The sequence below is a fragment of the Bombina bombina genome, chromosome 2 (genome assembly GCF_027579735.1).
Source record: "Bombina bombina isolate aBomBom1 chromosome 2, aBomBom1.pri, whole genome shotgun sequence".
NCBI classification, from domain to species: domain Eukaryota; kingdom Metazoa; phylum Chordata; class Amphibia; order Anura; family Bombinatoridae; genus Bombina; species Bombina bombina.
Window position 1 is genome coordinate 408,185,779 of NC_069500.1, and position 19,015 is coordinate 408,204,793.

A 19,015-nucleotide genomic window follows, 5' to 3' on the forward strand; every position below is an offset into this window, starting at 1 on the left:
GCTACTAAGAATTTCCGAAAGACTTCTAGTCTATTTGTTATCTTTTCCGGTTCTAGGAAAGGTCAGAAGGCCTCTGCCATTTCTTTGGCATCTTGGTTGAAATCTTTAATTCATCTTGCTTATGTCGAGTCGGGTAAAACTCCGCCTCAAAGGATTACAGCTCATTCTACTAGGTCAGTTTCTACTTCCTGGGCGTTTAGGAATGATGCTTCGGTTGATCAGATTTGCAAAGCAGCAACTTGGTCTTCTTTGCATACTTTTACTAAATTCTAACATTTTGATGTGTTTTCTTCTTCTGAAGCTGTTTTTGGTAGAAAAGTACTTCAGGCAGCTGTTTCAGTTTGAATCTTCTGCTTATAATTTCAGTTTTTTTCATTTAATCTTTATTTTGGGTGTGGATTATTTTTCAGCGGAATTGGCTGTCTTTATTTTATCCCTCCCTCTCTAGTGACTCTTGCGTGGAAAGATCCACATCTTGGGTAGTCATTATCCCATACGTCACTAGCTCATGGACTCTTGCTAATTACATGAAAGAAAACATGAAAGAAATGAATTTATCAGGTAAGTTCTTACATAAATTATGTTTTCTTTCATGTAATTAGCAAGAGTCCATGAGCTAGTGACGTATGGGATATACATTCCTACCAGGAGGGGCAAAGTTTCCCAAACCTCAAAATGCCTATAAATACACCCCTCACCACACCCACAAATCAGTTTAACAAATAGCCAAGAAGTGGGGTGATAAGAAAAAAGTGCGAAAGCATAAAAAATAAGGAATTGGAATAATTGTGCTTTATACAAAAAAATCATAACCACCACAAAAAAGGGTGGGCCTCATGGACTCTTGCTAATATGAAAGAAATGAATTTATCAGGTAAGTTCTTACATAAATTATATTAGCAAGAGTCCATGAGGCCCACCCTTTTTTGTGGTGGTTATGATTTTTTTGTATAAAGCACAATTATTCAAATTCCTTATTTTTTATGCTTTCGCACTTTTTTCTTATCACCCCACTTCTTGGCTATTTGTTAAACTGATTTGTGGGTGTGATGAGGGGTGTATTTATAGGCATTTTGAGGTTTGGGAAACTTTGCCCCTCCTGGTAGGAATGTATATCCCATACGTCACTAGCTCATGGACTCTTGCTAATATGAAAGAAATTAATTTATCAGGTAAGTTCTTACATAAATTATGTTTTTTGGTGAACAACCTAGGTTGTCCTTGCTGATTGGACAGTACCAATAAACAGGTGCTGTCCATGGTCTGAACCACAAATTGGCTAGATCTTTAGCTTAGATGCCTTCTTTTTCAAATAAAGATAGCAAGAGAACAAAAAAATTGATAATAGGAGTAAATTAGAAAGTTGCTTAAAATTGCATGCTCTATCTGAATCACGAAAGAAAAAATTTAACACATTAATCTGATGCTTGGCATGAGTGATTTGCATGCAAAATGATATACAATACTGGCACTGGCAACGATGAGCGACGCCAACACAACACTCTGATGTACGGTTTCAATATGAAACATGAATGCACATCACATATACCAGAACAAATAATACAAAATACATTTACATAAAAGAAACCATTAAAAGGAACATAAAAGCCACAATTTGTCTTTCATGATAGAGACAGAACATACAATTTTAAACAACTTTTTAATTTACTATCTAATTTTCTTCATTTTCTTGTTATCCTTTTTTGAAAAGGAGAGTGCACGTGTCTGCAGCACTATGTGGCAGCAGTTTTGCTACAATGTTATACAAGAGCATTAGATGGCAGCACTATTTCCTAGCATGTAGTGCACAGTACCTATCTAGATATCTCTTCAACAAAGAATAACATAACAACAAAGAAAATTTGATAATAGAAGTAAATCGGAAACTTTTTAAAAATTGTCTATCTGAATTATGAAAGAAATTTTTTTGGGTTTCATGTCCCTTTAAAGTTAATGTTTTCTTTAAAACCATTATATAATAAAGCTTAAAGGGACAAGAAAATAAAAATAAAATATTGCATGATTCAGATAAAGCGTGTTATTTTAAGACACGTTTAAATTCACTTCTGTTTTCAAATGTACTTTGTTCTCTTGGTATCCATTGTTGGAAAATAATATGTACATATCTACACTAGTGGGAGCTAGCTGCTGATTGGTGCCTGCACACATTTGTCTCTTGTGATTGGCTAACTAGATTTGTTCAGCTAGCTCTCAGTAGTGCATTGCTGCTCCTTCAGCAAAGGATACCAAGGGAATGAATCAGATTTGATAATTGAAGTACATTGAAAAGTTTTTTTAAAATGGTATGTTCTATCTGAAAGAAAATAATAATAGGGTTTTATGTCCCTTTAAATGCAGATATTTAGCATGAATCCATAAGGAAAATTATGCATTAAGCACTAAACTTTTAGCCAATTAAACCAAGCAGTATGGTGGCAGTCCAGAGTGCCAGCAAATCTGGAGTTTCAGGTCAAGAACTCATTCCAAAGGTTCGCCATGCCTGACCTAGCTTATCTTTGTAATTTTATTATTATCCTCATGTACGCTTAATTATAGCTGAAAGGGACAGTCTACAATATAATGTCTATGGTTTTAAAAGATAGATAAACCTTTTATCACCCATTCCCCAGTTTTCCACAACCAGCACAGTTATATTAATATACTTTTTACCTCTGTGATTACCTTGTATCTAAGCATTTTCTGACAGCCCCCTGATCACACGACTACTTAAAATCTATTGACTTGCACTTAGTACTGTGTTGTGCTAACTCTTAAATAACTTCCAGGGCGTTAACACATTGTTATTTATATGGCCCACATGAACTATCAGTCTCTTGTTGTGAAAAGCCAATTTAAAAGCATGTGATTAAGAGGCTGTCAAGAAAGCCTTTGAAACAGGCAGAGATTTAAATGTTATAAAGTATATTAATATAACAATGTTGTCTGTGCAAAGCTGGGGTAGTAAAGGCATTATCTATCTTTTTAAACAATAACATTTTTTGTGTAGACTGCCCCTTTAAGCAATGTAATTGTGTAATTATCTATCCATCTGTCTGTCTATTTTCTGTCTATCTTTATAACAGCAAAGAAATCATGTAGAATTGTGATCTCAGAAACAAAACCAAACATCTTTGTTTGCTCATGGATTGCATCTTCTAGACACTGTTGACCCCCATGGTGTACAGATAGCTTACATTGATTATATCTCAACTGCTTGTCTGATGAAACCTTGGTAACAGTATCCACCTCTGCTTACAGAGCCAGGTTTAGGTACTGGGCAACAAACTTCCTTATAAGGTTTTGCAGACAAGACACACATTCTACCTCTTATACCCATGTGAGATAGCAGATTTAATTTAATTTACAACAACATATGCCAGTAAAATGTATTGTATTGTTTCTGCAAATCCCTGCCCTACATATAAAATAGCAGTAGTACATTGTACAATTATTTGAGGGAAATAATTATACGCTTCATATTAATGACCAGTAACTTATGTTTAATGCGTGACATACTACTAAATTATTGGAAGAACAGAAATATAATTAAATGTGCACAATGGCTGGAATAAACAGAGGTATTTCTATTCATGATTTAATAATTATTTAATTGAAAATTTTATAGCACAACGTCCTCTTTTGTTATATCTTATAGTAAGTCAAGTCTACTGCAAGCAATTTTATTTATCTTCCTTGAGCTGTCAAAAGTAAAATAAATACAATTATGTGTAAAGACAGAATAAATAACAAGTACAGACAAATGTGTCTCTCGCTTTATGCTGCTGAATTTGGGTCTGTTCTGCTTAGCTCATCATGCCCATACTATCCCTTTCATGTTCACTAAGATTGCCGTTCCTATACTTACTGTAATGCCCTAAACGAAAATTGGCATTGGATGAAGCAAGACTCCTGTTTAAAGACTTGCTCCTTCAGCATGTCCATAATGAAAAAGCCCCATAAATGCCACTTATGAGAGTCAGTATATTAACAAAATGTATTGGATTCTGACTGTCATAGACCTGAGACTTATGCTTAGTTAGTATATGCTTACATGCCCCATACGTATATATAATGGTTAGACCTACCAGATTATTTCCTATTTACAGCTCAATCTCTATACTAATTTTACAGACCAGCTTTATATTACACTATATTTGCTTACATGATATTTACTAAGGGTTTCATATATGTTTATATCATATTTAGATGGGCGGATATATACTGTATATGTAAATAGTACTGATAGATGTTTGATACTCTCCTAAATAAGCTGTTATGTATTATTTATGTTCAAGTCCCTTTATTCACCTTATGTTCCAAATTTACCTACTTACATATATACCCTATATAGCATAAGGAGATAACATATTGTAGCTTTACAAGGCCATTTGGGGTCCAACGATGTAGTTGCACTGTCAGCGGCCGAGATAGCGCAGTCTTGATCTTACACCATACATTAGTGAGGAACACCTATATTGTGAAAACCTCCACGTCCCTTAGATGTCACTTTTATATGTTGATCATCATTATGATCCTGATTGGGCTCCCATAGAACAGGGTACCTGCAATTCCAAGTGTGCCGGTAGCCTCTATATGGGACTGCTAACTTACTCTCATACTACCCTCCAGCCGTTAGGTGCCTTCATGCGACATGGCTTTCTAGCTACCCTTTTCACCATAGTCCGTTACACTTTATATATATATATATATATATATATATATATATATATATATATATATATATATATATATATATGCATAATGTTAGATATTAAAATATATATAGCCCATAATACTGTACAAGGAACTAGAAACCCACAGTACTATTTTACCATTCTTGCCCCCCTGTTACTGCTTATTAGGTAAGCATAGGAAAATGCATCCTACCAATTCACCACTTCTTCCTGCCTCCCCCACAATCCCCCTCAGTCAAAGATAAAAAGTCCTAAGGGCCCCTGAGAGGCGCCTGCCTACTATCTGGGGATTAAATTTTACTAGCGGCTTATTTATATCTAAAGGGGATATATAGTCCTAGGGATCTATAGACCTAGGAGTCAGCAGTAATTGGCTAAAATGCAAGTCTGTCAAAAGAACTGATATAAGGGGGCAGTCTGCAGAGGCTTAGATACAAGCTAATCACAGAGGTAAAAAGTGTATTACTATAATTAATAATTAGTTTGAACGCAAATTCTAAATGCATTAATTATTTCTTGTAACTTAGATGGTGAGTGATAAGCTTAGAGAAATCATGGAAATATCTTTAGGTTTAAAGAACAAAATAAAACACATTTGTATATCTGAAAAGCTTTTACCCTAGTCATACACATACAGCACTGATAAGGTAAAAAGTAGTTTAGAGCTAACCATGTATTTAGCACTAATAAATTAACCCATTCATGCCGGTACAATATAGAGTTCATTTCGATGTAATCCTATTTGTAAAAATGCCGGTACAATAATGTTTATTCCAATGTAAACACTACTGGTAAAAATGAAACCTCGAGGCCAGGATCCGAACATGGGGGGCTGCCTACGCTGCTAGATACACCCCCAAGGCTGATTCTTAACCTCGTCAAAGAGGGAACCTGCAGGGCACTGTATAAGGTAGGTTGTTCCATGTCATCCTAAAGGTGTTAAAGCCTAGCGCTGTTAGGACAGCATAGAACAACCTAACGGCGTGAAGAGGTTAAACTACAAGGAAAATGAAGAGTAAATAAAGGAGACACATTACACCAAATAAATGACAGCAGATGCAGTGTTCTCCACAGAACCTATTAAATGGGCACACCATTTGGCTGATTTTACAGACCACTGGGCTAAAATTTAAGCTAATATTAAGCTAAAAATAGTTAATATTATGTTTTTTAAAGTTTGTTTCACAAATTATAATTAAATCACTTCATGCACCTCCATCTTATCATTGGTGCTGCCATTAACCCCTTAAGGACCAGCGACGTACCCTGTATGTCGCTGGCCTTTTTTGGGGACTTGATTGTTTTATAGCGCGGTCTTGCCACCAGCGTTGAGACTGCTCTATTCCACAAAGCCTGCTGGAGGGAGGGCATTGATAGCATGTTCTTGCTAGACTTGTGCTATTATGTCCTGAAAAAACCCTTAACGACCAGTGACATACAGGGTACATTGTGGTCATTAAGGGGTTAAAGAACCTAGGTTACACTGCAGGTATCTGAAGGAGAGTTGCTTCACAGGTGCCAACAGGTCAGCACTGGAATTTAGTGAAACGGATTTCAACATTTTGGCTCCCATGACTAGAGGGAGGTGGGAATAACCTCAATACTGTGCTTATAAAAACATAATTTATGCTTACCTGATAAATTTATTTCTCTTGTAGTGTATCCAGTCCACGGATCATCCATTACTTATGGGATATTAACTCCTCCCCAACAGGAAGTGCAAGAGGATTCACCCAGCAGAGCTGCTATATAGCTCCTCCCCTAACTGCCATTACCAGTCATTCGACCGAAAACATGCAGAGAAAGGAAAACCATAGGGTACAGTGGTGACTGTAGTTTAATGGAAAAATTACCTGCCTTAAAGTGACAGGGCGGGCCGTGGACTGGATACACTACAAGAGAAATAAATTTATCAGGTAAGCATAAATTATGTTTTCTCTTGTTAAGTGTATCCAGTCCACGGATCATCCATTACTTATGGGATACCAATACCAAAGCTAAAGTACACGGATGACGGGAGGGACAGGCAGGCTCTTTATACGGAAGGAACCACTGCCTGAAGAACCTTTCTCCCAAAAACAGCCTCCGAAGAAGCAAAAGTGTCAAATTTGTAAAATTTGGAAAAAGTATGAAGAGAAGACCAAGTTGCAGCCTTGCAAATCTGTTCAACAGAAGCCTCATTCTTAAAGGCCCAAGTGGAAGCCACAGCTCTAGTAGAATGTGCTGTAATTCTTTCAGGAGGCTGCTGTCCAGCAGTCTCATAGGCTAACTGTATTATGCTACGAAGCCAAAAGGAGAGAGAGGTAGCCGAAGCTTTTTGACCTCTCCTCTGACCAGAATAAACGACAAACAGGGAAGACGTTTGTCGAAAATCCTTAGTTGCCTGTAGATAAAATTTCAGGGCACGGACTACATCTAGATTGTGTAGCAGACGTTCCTTTTTCGAAGAAGGATTAGGACACAAAGATGTAACCACAATCTCTTGATTGATATTCCTGTTAGTGACCACCTTAGGTAGGAACCCAGGTTTAGTACGCAGAACTACCTTGTCTGAATGAAAAATCAGATAAGGAGAATCACAATATAAGGCAGATAACTCAGAGACTCTTCGAGCCGAGGAAATCGCCATTAAAAACAGAACTTTCCAAGATAACAACTTGATATCAATGGAATGAAGGGGTTCAAACGGAACCCCCTGTAAAACATTAAGAACTAAGTTCAAACTCCATGGTGGAGCAACAGTTTTAAACACAGGCTTGATCCTAGCTAAAGCCTGACAAAAAGCTTGAACGTCCGGAACTTCTGACAGACGTTTGTGTAAAAGAATGGACAGAGCTGAAATCTGTCCCTTTAAGGAACTAGCGGATAAACCCTTTTCTAAACCTTCTTGTAGAAAAGACAATATCCTCGGAATCCTAACCTTACTCCATGAGTAACTCTTGGATTCGCACCAATATAAGTATTTGCGCCATATCTTATGGTAAATCTTTCTGGTAACAGGCTTCCTAGCCTGTATTAAGGTATCAATAACTGACTCAGAAAAACCACGTTTTGATAAAATCAAGCGTTCAATTTCCAAGCAGTCAGCTTCTGAGAAATTAGATTTTGATGTTTGAAGGGACCCTGGATCAGAAGGTCCTGTTTCAGAGGTAGCGACCAAGGTGGACAGGATGACATGTCCACTAGATCTGCATACCAAGTCCTGCGTGGCCATGCAGGCGTTATTAGAATCACTGATGCTCTCTCCTGTTTGATTCTGGCAATCAATCGAGGAAGCATCGGGAAGGGTGGAAACACATAAGCCATCCCGAAGGTCCAAGGTGCTGTCAAAGCATCTATCAGAACCGCTCCCGGATCCCTGGATCTGGACCCGTAACGAGGAAGCTTGGCGTTCTGTCGAGACGCCATGAGATCTATCTCTGGTTTGCCCCAACGTCGAAGTATTTGGGCAAAGACCTCCGGATGAAGTTCCCACTCCCCCGGATGAAAAGTCTGACGACTTAAGAAATCCGCCTCCCAGTTCTCCACTCCCGGGATGTGGATTGCTGACAGGTGGCAAGAGTGAGACTCTGCCCAGCGAATTATCTTCATTGCAAGGGAGCTTCTTGTCCCTCCCTGATGGTTGATGTAAGCTACAGTCGTGATGTTGTCCGACTGAAACCTGATGAACCCCCGAGTTGTTAACTGGGGCCAAGCCAGAAGGGCATTGAGAACTGCTCTCAATTCCAGAATGTTTATTGGTAGGAGACTCTCCTCCTGATTCCATTGTCCCTGAGCCTTCAGAGAATTCCAGACAGCGCCCCAACCTAGTAGGCTGGCGTCTGTTGTTACAATTGTCCAGTCCGGCCTGCTGAATGGCATCCCCCTGGACAGATGTGGCCGAGAAAGCCACCATAGAAGAGAATTTCTGGTCTCTTGATCCAGATTCAGAGTAGGGGACAAGTCTGAGTAATCCCCATTCCACTGACTTAGCATGCACAATTGCAGCGGTCTGAGATGTAGACGTGCAAAGGGTACTATGTCCATTGCTGCTACCATTAAGCCGATCACCTCCATGCATTGAGCTACTGACGGGTGTTGAATGGAATGAAGGACACGGCATGCATTTTGAAGCTTTGTTAACCTGTCTTCTGTCAGGTAAATCTTCATTTCTACAGAATCTATAAGAGTCCCCAAGAAGGGAACTCTTGTGAGTGGAAAGAGAGAACTCTTCTTTTCGTTCACCTTCCATCCATGCGACCTTAGAAATGCCAGTACTAACTCTGTATGAGACTTGGCAGTTTGAAAGCTTGAAGCTTGTATCAGAATGTCGTCTAGGTACGGAGCTACCGCAATTCCTTGCGGTCTTAGTACCGCCAGAAGAGCACCCAGAACCTTTGTGAAGATTCTCTGAGCCGTAGCCAATCCGAATGGAAGAGCTACAAACTGGTAATGCCTGTCTAGAAAGGCAAACCTTAGATACCGGTAATGATCTTTGTGAATCGGTATGTGAAGGTAAGCATCCTTTAAATCCACTGTGGTCATGTACTGACCCTTTTGGATCATGGGTAAAATTGTCCGAATAGTTTCCATTTTGAACGATGGAACTCTTAGGAATTTGTTTAGGATCTTTAAATCCAAGATTGTTCTGAAAGTTCCCTCTTTTTTGGGAACCACAAACAGATTTGAGTAAAACCCTTGTCCTTGTTCCGACCGCGGAACCGGATGGATCACTCCCATTAATAAAAGATCTTGTACGCAGCGTAGAAACGCCTCTTTCTTTATTTGGTTTGTTGACAACCTTGACAGATGAAATCTCCCTCTTGGGGGAGAGAATTTGAAGTCTAGAAGGTATCCCTGAGATATGATCTTTAACGCCCAGGGATCCTGGACATCTCTTGCCCAAGCCTGGGCGAAGAGAGAAAGTCTGCCCCCCACTAGATCTGTTCCCGGATCGGGGGCCCTCGATTCATGCTGTCTTAGGGGCAGCAGCAGGTTTCCTGGCCTGCTTGCCCTTGTTCCAGGACTGGTTAGGTCTCCAGCCTTGTCTGTAGCGAGCAACAGCTCCTTCCTGTTTTGGTGCAGAGGAAGTTGATGCTGCTCCTGCTTTGAAATTACGAAAGGAACGAAAATTAGACTGTCTAGCCTTAGGTTTGGCTCTGTCTTGAGGCAGGGCATGGCCTTTACCTCCTGTAATGTCAGCGATAATTTCTTTCAACCCGGGCCCGAATAAGGTCTGCCCTTTGAAAGGTATATTAAGCAATTTAGATTTAGAAGTAACGTCAGCTGACCAGGATTTTAGCCACAGTGCTCTGCGTGCCTGAATGGCGAATCCGGAATTCTTAGCCGTAAGTTTAGTTAAATGTACTACGGCATCTGAAATAAATGAGTTAGCTAACTTAAGGGCTTTAAGCTTGTGTGTAATCTCATCTAATGGAGCTGATTCAAGTGTCTCTTCCAGAGACTCAAACCAAAATGCTGCTGCAGCCGTGACAGGCGCAATGCATGCAAGAGGTTGCAATATAAAACCTTGTTGAACAAACATTTTCTTAAGGTAACCCTCTAACTTTTTATCCATTGGATCTGAAAAGGCACAGCTATCCTCCACCGGGATAGTGGTACGCTTAGCTAAAGTAGAAACTGCTCCCTCCACCTTAGGGACCGTTTGCCATAAGTCCCGTGTGGTGGCGTCTATTGGAAACATCTTTCTAAATATCGGAGGGGGTGAGAACGGCACACCGGGTCTATCCCACTCCTTAGTAACAATTTCAGTAAGTCTCTTAGGTATAGGAAAAACGTCAGTACTCGCCGGTACCGCAAAATATTTATCCAACCTACACATTTTCTCTGGTATTGCAACTGTGTTACAATCATTCAGAGCCGCTAACACCTCCCCTAGTAATACACAGAGGTTTTCCAGCTTAAATTTAAAATTTGAAATATCTGAATCCAGTTTGTTTGGATCAGAACCGTCACCCGCAGAATGAAGCTCTCCGTCCTCATGTTCTGCAAATTGTGACGCAGTGTCTGACATGGCCCTAATATTATCAGCGCACTCTGTTCTCACCCCAGAGTGATCACGCTTACCTCTTAGTTCTGGTAATTTATCCAAAACTTCAGTCATAACAGTAGCCATATCCTGTAATGTGATTTGTAATGGCCGCCCAGATGTACTCGGCGCTACAATATCACGCACCTCCCGAGCGGGAGATGCAGGTACTGACACGTGAGGCGAGTTAGTCGGCATAACTCTCCCCTCGTTGTTTGGTGAAATATGTTCAATTTGTACAGATTGACTTTTATTTAAAGTAGCATCAATACAGTTAGTACATAAATTTCTATTGGGCTCCACTTTGGCTTTAGCACATATAGCACAGATATCTTCCTCTGAATCAGACATGTTTAACACACTAGCAAATAAACTAGCAACTTGGAAATACTTTTCAAGTAATTTACTATAATATGAAAACGTACTGTGCCTATAAGAAGCACAGAAAAAGTTATGACAGTTGAAAATTAATAAACTGAAAAGTTATAGCATCAAATCTTTGTAAAAAACACAATTTTAGCAAAGGATTGCTCCCATTAGCAAAGGATAACTAACCCTGATAGCAGAAAAAAAAAAAAAAAAAATACAGAAATAAACGTTTTTTTATCACAGTCAACTACAATCTCACAGCTCTGCTGTGAGTGATTACCTCCCTCAAAACAAGTTTTGAAGACCCCTGAGTTCTGTAGAGATGAACCGGATCATGCAGGGAAGACAATAAACTTCTGACTGAATTTTTTGATGCGTAGCAAAAGCACCAAAAAAGGTCCCTCCCCCTCACACATAACAGTGAGAGAGATCAGTAAACTGTCATAAATTAAATAAAACGACTGCCAAGTGGAAAAAAATAGTGCCCAAAACATTTTTTCACCCAGTACCTCAGAAAATTAAACGATTTTACATGCCAGCAAAAAACATTTAACATTAATAAATTGAGTGTTATTAAAAAGCCTGTTGCTAGTCCCTGCAAATTAGGCTAAAGTTTTATGCATACAGTATAATTCCAGTGAAGTGCCATTCCCCAGAATACTGAAGTGTAAAATATACATACATGACAGCCTGATACCAGTTGCTGCTACTGCATTTAAGGCTGAGTTTACATTATATCGGTATGGCAGAATTTTCTCATCAATTCCATTGTCAGAAAATAATAAGCTGCTACATACCTCTTTGCAGATTAATCTGCCCGCTGTCCCCTGATCTGAAGTTTACCTCTCCTCAGATGGCCGAGAAACAGCAATATGATCTTAACTACTCCGGCTAAAATCATAGAAAAACTCAGGTAGATTCTTCTTCAAATTCTACCAGAGAAGGAATAACACACTCCGGTGCTATTATAAAATAACAAACTTTTGATTGAAGGTATGAAACTAAGTATAATCACCACAGTCCTCTCACACATCCTATCTATTCGTTGGGTGCAAGAGAATGACTGGTAATGGCAGTTAGGGGAGGAGCTATATAGCAGCTCTGCTGGGTGAATCCTCTTGCACTTCCTGTTGGGGAGGAGTTAATATCCCATAAGTAATGGATGATCCGTGGACTGGATACACTTAACAAGAGAAATGTATTTTCATGTTTAATGCAATTAGTTGGTGCTTTGGATAGCTTAAAGAGACATCAAACTGCTGAACTACAACTACAATAGAATGGTTACTGCTCACCATAATATTGTTTTTCCTAATGTACCTGCATCTGTCTTCAAAGCCATTCTACTATTTCCCCCCTTACAAGTATCAGTTAGTGAAGCTCTGCATCTTCACACTGGGCGCCGCCATCTTGGAGCTTTTATCTGTTATTTAACTTTTAAACTGTACAAAAAACTGTAAACATTTACAACTTCTGCTTTATATTATGTGAGCTTTTACCACAGGATGCAACAAGATGGCGGTGCCCAGTATAAAATACAGATCTGCTCCTACCAAGGATGCAACCCTATGCATGCTACAAGATGGAGGGACCCAGTATAAAATGCAGAGTGTTACCAGTTGGATTCTGTAATGACTTTAAAATAAGAGAGAGGCTTTAAAGAAAGTTGTAGATACAGGAGGAAAAACAATAGCATGGAGAGTAGTGAACATCCTACCATACTTGTACCCAACTGTTTAACGTACTTTTAAAAGGGATATGAACCACAAAAAATGTATTTTGTGAATCAGACAAGTAGACAATTTTACTTCTATTATCAAATTTGCTTTGTTCCCATGTTAATTTTTGTTGAACAGATACCTAGATAGTAGGAAAGGAAAAGAGGGCGACTCCTAGTGCAGAACAATCTCATATATCAACCCCATAAGCTGCTCCAAGAAGATGGATACTCACAATGTGTGATGCACACAATAGTGCAAATGAAGCTTACTGGCTATATTAAAGTGGCCCAGTGGACATGTAAACCAAGGTTGTTCTCTGCTACGGTAGGTGCTGCAAACAGCGAATGATGGAAAGGAGACTCCAGAAGAAGATTATAAAATTACTTTATAAAAAACGTACTAAAACAGTAACAGATTATAAAATATACATATATATTCAGTAAAACACGCTACACGTTTCTCAGCGCTAACCACGCTGTTTCCTCAGGCTAGTAATCATTACGTATCAGTAAGCATGCTCTCAAAACAAGCGTTTGTTTAGCTGAAACGCGTAGAGCGTGTTTACATTTTTATTAAAGAAGTTCATGACTATCTTGTTGCTGGAAGTTTTCAAGATTTTGCGGCGATAAAGATCTATATTTTCTACTCACTCTTACACCAGAGAGTTGAACATTGAATGATTGAAGTCCTCGACCTGAATAATAAAGAAAAAGGTCGGATTTCATGTCCCTTTAATTAAAATATTGCAAAGTATTACGCTGACCGCACCTGGCAACTTCATGTTGCCACCTGGCTGGCAAACCGAAAAGGTATGTAGAATTGTATGCCCCAGGAACTTACAATCTAGTGGGTTAATAACCACAGACATTCTAAAACCAAGCACCAGATACTCAGGATAAAAAAACAACTTAAAACAAACAAAAAAAACAAACATAGTAGCAGCAGAAATACGTGCACTTTCGCTAGACCAATAAATGGGTATAAACAAGACCAGATTTACACTGCTAACACCACAGGCAAAGAATAATAAGACACTTCCATAGTTATCACCCCACTTGCCCTTGTTAATGTGTATTCAATGTTGCTAAGCCATAAAATATATCTGTTTAAAAAGACCCAACAATTTCCCCATTACAGTTTCTCATATGTCATACAGGCAGACAACTGAACACATATCGAATCCAAAATCTTACCACTTCAATGGCGAAGGATGGTGAAAAGACATCACCAGACAGTTTCCTGCTTTGCCAAATAATAAATATGACTCATTATAAATCACTATTAAGAGTATAATCGTTTCATGGTCATCATGTACTGTATGGAAATGTTCGTTTTTTGTTTCTTACAGTGTAAGGTTTTCTGTGGTAATGGGACAATTAACTGAATTCTTCCACTACTAAAATATAGTAACTGTGTATGGCAAGATGTTTTCAGATTGCTCATATTCCACTTACTGCTAGCTACAATAAGGTATGCATTCTTTATAGAAAGTAATATCAAATACTGTCCCATATGTTTCCTTCAGAAGGGGCACACATGTGAGTGGATATCTGAACAGATTAGGGTCAAACAAAAGAAAATCCCTGTCGTTAAAGGGGCATAAAGCACATTGAAACTGTAATATAACATGTTTTATTAAAGGTACATAAAACAGGTTGAGATCTGTGCATATCCGCCACCACCCCACAACGCAATATACCAAAAAAATTTAATTTACCCTAATCCGCCAAACACAACATCGCAAACTACTTAATAAATGTATTAACCCCTAATCCGTTATTCATTCACAACGCAAATAACCTAATTAAAGTATTAACCCCTAACCCGCCACCCCCCACAATGCAAAGTATCTAATTATACTATTAACCCCTAAACCGCCATACCCACAATGCAATAAACCTAATTAAACTATTAACTCCTAATCTGCCATCCCCCCACATCGCAAACTACCTAAAGTATTAACCCTTAATCTGTCATCCCCACACATCACAGTCTACCTAATAAATGTATTAACCCCTTAACCTCCATCCCACACAACGCAATATACCTAATTAAACTATTAAACACTAAACCGCCACCCCCCCCACAACGCAAATAACTAATTTAATCACAAAGCCCCCTAACCTAACACCCCCCTAAATTAACCTCAATTACATAAAATAAAAAATCCTAACATTTCTTTAAAAAAAAAACAAAAAAAACCTATAAGATTAAATTAAATAAATCTAAAATGACAAAAAATAAAAGTATAACATTACAGAAAAAAATAAACCAAATTATCAAAAATAAATTTTTTAAACCTAATCTAATACCCCTATAAAAATAACCTCCCCCAAATAAAAACACCCCTAATCTAACACTAAACTACCAATAAAGGGCCTTTAATAGGGGATCGCCCTAATATAAACAGGTCTTTTACCTCAAAAATACAAATTAACCCCTAAGAGACCCCCCAACCGATCAAACCCAAAATGAAAAAAAAAACACAAAAAAAACTACCTAAAGGGGCATTTGTATGGGCATCGCCTTTAAAAGGGTAACCAGCTCTTTTGCAGCCCATTAAAATAAAAAAAATCCATAATCTAAAAAAAAACCCACCCTAATCCAACAGACAACAGGACCGTAGACCCAAATGATCTAGCTAAAAGGTCCAACTTAGTCTTGACACAGAGCCAGCAAGACTCCAAATGGAACGTAACAACCCAGAGAGAATATCCCTCTCAGCTAGGGAAACTCACAGGTCCCATCTCCATGATCCAGGAGAAGCTAAGAAAAGGACCACATCTCCAAAAAAAGGAGACTAAGCTCTCACCCAAGAAGGGGAAAGGGCCAAAAGGCAGCACCTTCCACAAGCCACAATGCCACAGGCTAAAGGAGAGAACGATCCCCAACTCAGAAGCCCTGTTAAAAGTGATTCCCCTAAAAACTAGCCTGCTAACATGCAACCAATGTGCAATAGTAGCAGCAGTGACACTGCAAGTCCATTTACCTGCAGAGCAGAGAATTCAATGGATACTACAGCAAGTTGATCGAGGGAAACCGCCTAAGGTGCAAAACAAGCCCAATGAGCAAAGGCACTCAGAAAACCTGGCCAACCAAGACCAGGTCAAGTAATCCGAGTAAAAGGACATAACCAAAGTTTCCAGGAACTGGGGAACCCCGAACCAACCCTGGAGCCTAAAGGTCCGATAACACCCCGCAACGGGATCCACAAGGGAAAACAGGTCTGAACCCCCAATTGTTTAAACAAACAATACCAGCAAACTTAAAGTGAAGGTAAACTTTGGTGAATGAAAGCCCTTTTTTAAAAAATACTATTAAAAACAGGTTCACTTTTAAAGTTTACAAAGCAGCCGTTTTGTTAAAAAAAAATACCTTTTTTTCTTTTCGCTGCTACAGCGGGTTCCCCCACAGAGATCCTCTATTCACACGTCAGCAATGATTAATCCTGCTTCCTCCAATCACAGCTTTCTCCCAGGGTAGTCATTGCCTGAGGCCAAGCTGTGATTGGAGGAAGCCGGATTAGTCATTGCTGACGTGTGAATAGAGGATCTCTAGGTGGGGGAAGCTGCTGTTTCAGTGAAAAGAAAAAAAAGTAATTTTTTTAACAAAACAGCTGCTTTGTAAACTTTGATGAATGAAAGTGCCCCTGTTTTTAATAGTATTTTAAAAAAAATGGGCTTTCATTCACCAAAGTTTACTTTAACACCCCGTCTGAATAACAACCCAGACTACAGGGGATACTTATTCAATATCCAGATCAACCCGAATAACGAAAAACTCGCAAGTCCAGACCAAAGGAAGAGACCACCCCTTGCCAAAGTCCCACTCTCCAAAGATGCTAAGGCGGTAAAAGTCGTACAACGACGCTAGAGCTTCTAGACACACCAACAGCAACAGGACAATAAGGCAAGGGGATATCTCAACGTCAAAACCACTCAAGCAAAGGCTGGTCTCCACATCACCTCCGTACAAGCGGATGATCACAGAGAGAAACGGGCGCGAACCATCCCCAGTTCTGGGAGGAACCCCAAGCAAGCCCAAGGAGACCATGCCCAGTGTCCCTAACAGGGAACAAACATCTCCCAGGCCCCTAAAAGGAGACCTAACATGGAGACCACAGAGGAAGACCAAAAAGTCTCAGAAAAACAGCTAGACAGTACCCATGCAATAGCTGCAGCTGGTTACATTCTACAAACCATCCGCTGCAAGGCAGCTGAACTACCCTTCAACTACTAGCTGCTGAGGACCAAGTCCAAAAGGACAATCCCCGACGTGGGGAAGGCACTATAGGGTCTGACAATACCAGATGCAAGAGAGAGTGATGGAGTGGAAACTCCACTGACCCAGTCATCCAAATTGAAGGCTATAAGGACAGACAATCCTTCCTGCCCTGCAGACCTACAGGTCCTTTAGAATGCTTAGTTAAATGTAAAACAAATGATAACATGAGCACTCGGCGCCTCGACCGGACCAGCCAATCAGAACAGCGCCATGTGCCTGAACAGCTACAAGACAGAACTGAACCCAACAGGACCAGCCTGTAACCTGGGTCCTAACCGTCAAGCTGCATAAATCCTCCCTCAGAGGGGAAGAAAGGAAAACAGACAAACATAGGACTAACATGTCCCCAAAAACACTTCCCGCAGAAGAAACAGAGACTATAGATCCCAGTTTAAAATTCCCAATGGAAATAATAAACAAATTAAAAGACATCCTAATCGGATAAAAATTAAATATAAGGCAACCCGTAGGTTAACGCCTAATAAGAAAACAGGCCTACCACAGGACCAAAAAGAACAGTCAGGAGATTACATCACATGCTGACCCTTGATTACCCGAGCCTGAGGAACCAGGCGCTTTAATACGGCACACCAAACATAACTGATTGACATGTGTATCTATAATTTTTTAATAATTATTATTATTTTTTAATGTTATATTTAAAAATTCAATAACACGCCTTACGGTAACTAAGTTTTCATGTGAGCTACTAGGCACTGCATTAGACCTAATATAATTATTCTATGGATTATTTAGAATTTGTTAGTATATATATATATATATATATATATATATATATATATATATATATATATATATATATAATAATTATTAATATTTTTCAATATCTTATATTTAATATTTCCACAATGCACCTTAAGATAACATTCTTTATATGCGCTATCCCGACACTTTATTAGACCTAAAGCCAGAAACGCGTTACACATATTTTACATTCCAATGTTCTTCACATAGAAGAATATGTAATTTTTATTATTAAATATATATTTCTATATATATATATATATATATATCTGATAATGTTAATGTAAAATATATATCTATAGGAATAGATATATAGGCATAGGTATATACATAGAAATATTTTTATTTAAAATAAAAATAAAATTTCTTCTGCACTCCATTGAAGTCTATGGGGAGAAAATGTTCAAGTGGCTGCAATATCCAAAGTCCTAGAATTATCGCGTTGGGTTTTGCTTGTGCACAAAAGTTTTACTTACAGCTTGTAATATGCACGCTTACCTGTGTGTGCAAAAAGATGACTTCCAGTGATGTTTACACTAAATCGGGAGTGCTAAATAGCACGCCACTCGTAATCTAGCCCTAAATAAACAAACTGCACCAAATCAAAAGTTACATACAATACTCTAAACAAATAAAAAAACAACTAAAAACTAATATATATATAAATCAAAATAAATCAACAAGAAAAGCATAAAACAGAATTCTAATAAGCATCAGTATACTGCAATACTATGCAAGTGAATATAATAACAAATGTATAGTTAGTAGCCATCTACTCTGCTATGGACATTCATTGTCTCTACACCCTTTTCACTGCAGATACTTATTCAGTGTGAAAAGAATATAAATATTTACCATCTGCTTAGAAATTCTTCTGCCTAAGTTATGCAGTATTAAGAACCCCTAGAGTCCATACCAAACACACAGAAAAAGCAAACACATCTAGCCTGCAGGGCGGCAGCTTTTAACATCTGCATCTGATTGTCTATGCATTCCTTATTCATCAGATATGGTGTCTACGTTACAGCTACTGCATCCACTTAAATGGAATTTATCATCAAAATGTTTCTAAGAGGTCGTGCACCATGTTGTTAGGTTGTCCCTCAGCCACTGTGTTGAGTTCCAAAGAATCATTAATATGGTAAACATCTCAA

At 38.8% G+C, this 19,015-nt stretch overlaps 1 protein-coding gene across 6 annotated transcripts in view; it reads right to left on the reverse strand.

Moving 5' to 3' along the window:
* TANGO2 (transport and golgi organization 2 homolog) overlaps nucleotides 1-19,015 on the reverse strand; it is a 542,315-nt gene that overhangs the window by 104,608 nt on the left and 418,692 nt on the right. The gene's annotated exons all lie outside the window — the stretch shown is intronic.